A 5804-nucleotide genomic window follows, 5' to 3' on the forward strand; every position below is an offset into this window, starting at 1 on the left:
TACAGCTAATTTTTGCTGTGTGCCAACATCAACCTGCTTTAAATTTCCATGCCAATTTGCAACCCCCAATTGTACCAGACAAGGTCACTGGCCATTCAAAATACCACCAGGACTGGGCTAGCTAAAGACACATTCGGTAGTGTGCTAATGATACAAAAAAAGCCACTGTACAGTATAAAAATGAATTTTACACAGCCTTACATTTCAGTTCCTTTTTTTAAAGGAGTGAGTTGTGTACAGGGGGCTTAAATGCTTTATAGACAAGAAAAAAACCTGCACTAGAACCAACTTATTCATCATCTTCTACTTCCTCTTCTTCCTCCTCTTCCTCCTCCTCATCTTCCTCTTCCTACTTTTGTTGTTCTTCTGAGGCCCCGTTTCCCTGCATCAGGCTTTCCTTTAGGTCTGTAGGTAGCAATATCCTTCCTGGTCTTACTTCTTCCATTTGTAGCCTTCTTCTCACAGGGCTGCTTGTCATCTGCAGAATTGCTGTTCCACATCTCTCCTAGCTTCTTTGCAGCGTCACCAACGCGCGAGACAGGGTGTTCTCCCTTTATTTTGGGGTGTTACTCAGAACAGAACAAGAAGAAGGCCGAAGGAGGCCTGTTGGGGGCATTGGGGGTTCTTGAACTCATTTTTGGGCTCCCTTTGGGGAGGATATACGTTTTCATTTCTCTTTCGTAATGAGCCTTGTCAGCCTTTGCCGTATCTTCAAATTTCCCCCTTTCTTTAGAAGGCATGGTCTTCCTCCTCTTCGAGCACTTTTTGGAGGTCTCTGAGAAGTTGACAGAAGCATCCGGGTGCTGCTTCTTGTGCTCCTCACGGCAGGTTCGCACAAACAATGCATATGAAGACATTTTGCCTCTTCACTTCTTAGGATCTGATTTTGCCCATGTTTGTTTGATTTTCATCCGTGACGGACAGAGTCACCTGGTACCAGTCGGGCTCGCACTTGTCCCAGCACTGTCTCTATGGAGCTCAATGTACTACCAAAATGCTTCATTCCTTAACTTATCATTTCCCCTTATTCCTATACCCTGCCTTAAAACTTAAGGAACATTATTTTGTCTTGTTTTCTCCTTTTGGTACAGCTAGTTATAGGAACTTTAATTTCTACAGTAAAATTAGTAATTAAAATTTGAATATAATAAGTTCTTCCTTTTTGAAAAGTGTTAGTGACTTCTATTGTCTATGCACTGTGTGGGGTGAGGAAGTCTGCCATGCCCCCCAGAGAATTAACAGCTAGTTCTGCCTGTCTGTTTTCAGGGCTTTCACATACTCTGCTGGTGCTGGCTGCCTGTTCCTTCTGCATGTCACACAACGTCTAGTCTCTCAATATTTACAATGGAATGTTCATGTTGCTGCACTTTAATTCCTTTTTAAAAACAGAGTACGAAAATTACCCTATGCTTGTTATAAACTATATTCACAAATATCACTGCCAGTTTATGACTCTCACATTCAGAACTCCCTCCCTTAAGATGCCTACCTTGATCTCTCTCCGCCTCATTTGGCATGACATATATGCACCCAGCTTCCCACTTCCATGTTCTCTATCTGCCCCTCCTGGCTCTTGCCTTCAGACGCCAACAGCTAATTTCTCTCCACTCTTTCTTCCCTACCACCTCCAGTTTGTTTTTCTGAACTCACAGCTGTCCAATTCAAACTGCTTTTATTGGGATACCAAAATTAAAACAGGCTTCATTCTATGATAAGTGAGCAGACCCAGATTGTAAGACTTAGTGAACAGCATAATTTCATTTTCACATAAATAACTGGAATGTACACACGTCTATATTTGCATGTTAAGAAAAGATGCCAAAGAGGAACATGTTCTTACTGATCCTGTGTTACCAAATGCTTGTTTTCCTAAATGAGTTTAATCACTTCTGTGGTTTGGAATATGCTATGCACCATGTTAGAGGGCATTTAATTTTGCCTGATGCAAGAGTAAATGTTCAGGGACGCTAAAGCTGTACTGCCAGAATAGTCGGGCTTCAGAGGGGGAAGAGACCATACCCAGGTCAGCAAAGACAATGAGTGTGCTTTAGGCAAAAAAAAAAAAAAAAAAAAAGAAGAAGAAGAACAGGAAAGAATTATATGTTACTCTCAAATGTCTAGGCAGCAGCATAGAAAGTATATAAATAAAAATAGACAAATTCAATTTTATAAAACTGAATCTGCTTTGTAAGTTTGCTGGTCACGCCAGCAGAAATTGCATTGCGTGCTTCTGATTTTTTGTACCAGTGAGTTAATACATAATAACCCAAAGATATTTTCACTTTTCATGTTTTTAATTTATTAATACATTTGATTGTTTTTGAGACAGGGTTTCATGCAGCTTAGCTGGCTTTGAAGTCTTCATATAGCCAAGGATGACCTTGAACTTCTGACCCTTTTGCCTCCCCCTACAAAGTACTGAGATTACAGGTATATACCACTGTGCCTGGTATGTGAGATGGTAGGGGTTTAGCTCAGCACTTCATGTATGCTAGACAGGCAGTGCACTCTATCAACTGGTTTAAGTGGTGGCATTACAGGAGAAAGCTGTCTTCAAAATCGCAGAGAGTCCCAGCCTGGATAATTGGTATTTTTTTCATTACACACACACACACACACACACACACACACACACACACACACACACACACACACGTATGTATGTATGTGTATGCTTATCTATAATATAACCTTGAAAGTAAGGCTTGGTTTTCATAGGAAGGAATGTAGGAAGACAGAAAGCAACATTAATCTGGAAAGCAGGGAATGTGGATGCTAATCTAGAGACTGGTAACTAGTTATGAGATTGAGTGAAAGCTTGGCACCTCTTCTGCCATCACCTTCCTAATCTTTGAAATGAAGACCTTGGGTTAAGTCACTTAATCAGCTCCTTCTGACTCCAAAATCCAAGACCTATAATCCTGGCCCTCCTCTGTATCTCATTTTTCTCAATTGTAAATTGATGTTTAACGTCCCTATCTAGATTTTAATAACTATGAAAAATGAGATAAGGCAAGCATGAGTTCTGCCGAAAATAAACATATAGCCAGCTTTCTCAGCAACCAGAAGGTATTCATCCTAGACAAAATGTTCATAGCCCTGGAAATTCATCAGGGTCTCTTTGCTTAAAAGATTACTTGTGAGATATATATATATATCAGAATGAATTTTAAAAAATTTTTGTGGAGTACCAGGTTATATTATTGGCATTCTTACTACAATCGTTACTTGAAACTATATAATTGGAGCCATTTTTGTGTTCTCATTTTTGACAATGTAAACAGCCCATAGAAATGAGTATCTATGCCTATTCACCCTCTTTTCTCTCTGCAACATTGGTCTTTAAAGCATTAAATCCATTAATCCCTGTTACACTTTACAGTGCTAACTGTGGGCATACTTCCAAGCTATGACTAAAGAAATACCATAATAAGTATAAAGCACACAAAGTTGCATTCTTACATGGTTCGTAATGTGCCTCCTTTTGTGGAGTCAACCATGTTTTATAATTGAAAATAGGATGATGTAAAGTCACAGCTCAAACTAAAAAAGAACCAGACATAAACTGCTTTCAAGGTCTTCCTGCCTGAAAGTTTGTTCGGCTGCATTTCATCATAATTTCATCCCTGTAGAAATCTCAACAAAGGTGGGAAATTCCACAAGAACATGTATAGAGACTCATTTGTGCATTCTCACTGATATCATTCTAGCAAATACTTATGAAAACATTGTTTTAATGTCACAGTACTAGCTTTCAAAAACAAAAACAAAGCCACACAACCAATAAAACAACTCCAAAGTAGGTTTTAAACCTTAGCATCCTAATTAGTTACTATTGAGATTGTAAGTTTCAAGTAAATGCATCCTACTTAACTATGTGGGAGAATCTCTGAAATTAACTCCTAGTTGTTAAAAAAAAAAAAAAAATTCAGATACTCCTCTCTGCAAATGCAAAGCTTGCAATAGAAAGTGGGGGAAAGATGCATAATTCTTTGTGTTCTGGGTTTCAACAAAATGAATACTATAATAATATGTCAACATAGGAAACTGTGATTTTCATGTTAACTGATTAAAGTCTGTTAATGTGAAACTACAGCCATCAGTTTCGCCTTTGTGTCACAGAATTTAAACTCATGTGAGAAACTTGGTCAAGTACTCAGTAAACTATATGAGTGCACCAGTATATTTAATAGAACAAAAGTGATGTCCTATTGCTGTGATGAGTTTACAATTAAATTAGGTTTAACTTTGGGCTTTATTCATGACAAGCAAAATTACTTACACATTAGGGTGCATTACTTCTGCATTGTTTTATATACACAAGTCATGGTCTGTATTAAAATTTCAATCCAAGAAGAATAGTTGTAGAATAAGTAGGCAGGGTTTTTTTTTTTTTTTAATTAGCACACAATTCTATCGTGTTAAAAAGTAATAAGCCTGTAGCAAACTTCTGCCTTTTAGTAGTATCAGAAAAGATTGCAGGCTGAAATCCAAGCAAAATAAAACAAACAAGCAAAACAGCCATCCAAATAAGTTGCTACCAAAATGCTCACAATCACTGCATTGTCACACTAAGGCAGTAGGAAAATAAAGACGACACAGAAGAAAAAAATGTCACATGGATCACATTAATATAGCCCCTCTGCTTAGTATGGGGAAATCCTACATCCTTAGCCGACTCTTTTCCCACTTTTATACTACATGATAAAATGGCCATCACCCAGATCATTAAAAGTAATTAAATATCTGGCGATGCCGCTGCCAAACCTAACAAAATGTTTCATGATTGAAAAACAGCAATGTGTACGGAAACTTATTCTCAAAATGTTCTCTTAAATCTTAGCAAATTAAATCAGAGTTATTAAAGGTATATAAATACTTTTGTACTTAATTTTGTCTTCTTAACTCACCTTGGAAAGCATCTTTTCTATAAAGTATAAATGTATAAAGAAATTCATTAAGTAAGAAAAATTATTTGGTATTGCCATGCACTTTTTCATTGAAACAAATGCATTTAATTTATAAAACTACTCAGGAATATATATATATATATAGTAAAATGCAAAGTTAAATACTCAGATAATATCTAACATTATTTTTAAATGACTGTTCAACAGAAACATGTATCTACTGAGATGTTCTGTCTTTCAATACAATGGGCTGTGTAATTAATGCCTTGGAAACCATTCTGAGGATAAATTTTTAAAAATCAAAACTGTTCACATTTTAAACAAAACCATGAGCTTTACTGCCTTTTAAGAAACACTTGCTTGAAAAAGCAAAGATGCAAAAATGGAATTAATTTTAGCATTAGATAAAAAGTAAAAATCCTACTGTTTCTCATGTTTATAAAAAATATGTCTTAATTTGCATCAAATATCACTCAACGAAATGTTTTTTATCTTCACCTTTACTTGGCTCTGTTTTCATCATAGCTTTAAAACAACTAGACAATGAATCTGGCATCCAAGTGAACTTCATTAGTCCTGCAAAGCCTACCTAGGGCACACACAGTCTGCAGTCTACTCCCCTTGCCCATGTGAAACCGAGGTGTTACTGTTACTATCTTAAATATCTCATCTTTTAGGCCGAAGTAGGGGAAATCTACTGGTGATTTAGAGAGTTACCAAATTACCAAAACTAGCACAGCAACTCTTAATGAGCAAAACCATTAAACGATCTTCCAACTGGAGCCCCTGTTCAAATACCTCACCTTGTTAGCACTGAACGAGGTGTTCAATCAAGAGACTGGGAACTAGAAGGACCAGGGCACAGTTCTGAGCGGTGATTACAAGGGGAGAGGG

General features: G+C 37.2%; 1 pseudogene; it reads right to left on the reverse strand.

Annotated features, from left to right (window-relative positions):
• Positions 1 to 289: 289 nt before the first annotated feature.
• On the reverse strand, positions 290 to 911 carry LOC127184308 (high mobility group protein B1-like; annotated as a pseudogene).
• Between the last annotated feature and the right edge of the window lie 4893 nt (positions 912 to 5804).

Source organism: Acomys russatus, chromosome 32 (assembly GCF_903995435.1).
Source record: "Acomys russatus chromosome 32, mAcoRus1.1, whole genome shotgun sequence".
Classification (NCBI taxonomy): domain Eukaryota; kingdom Metazoa; phylum Chordata; class Mammalia; order Rodentia; family Muridae; genus Acomys; species Acomys russatus.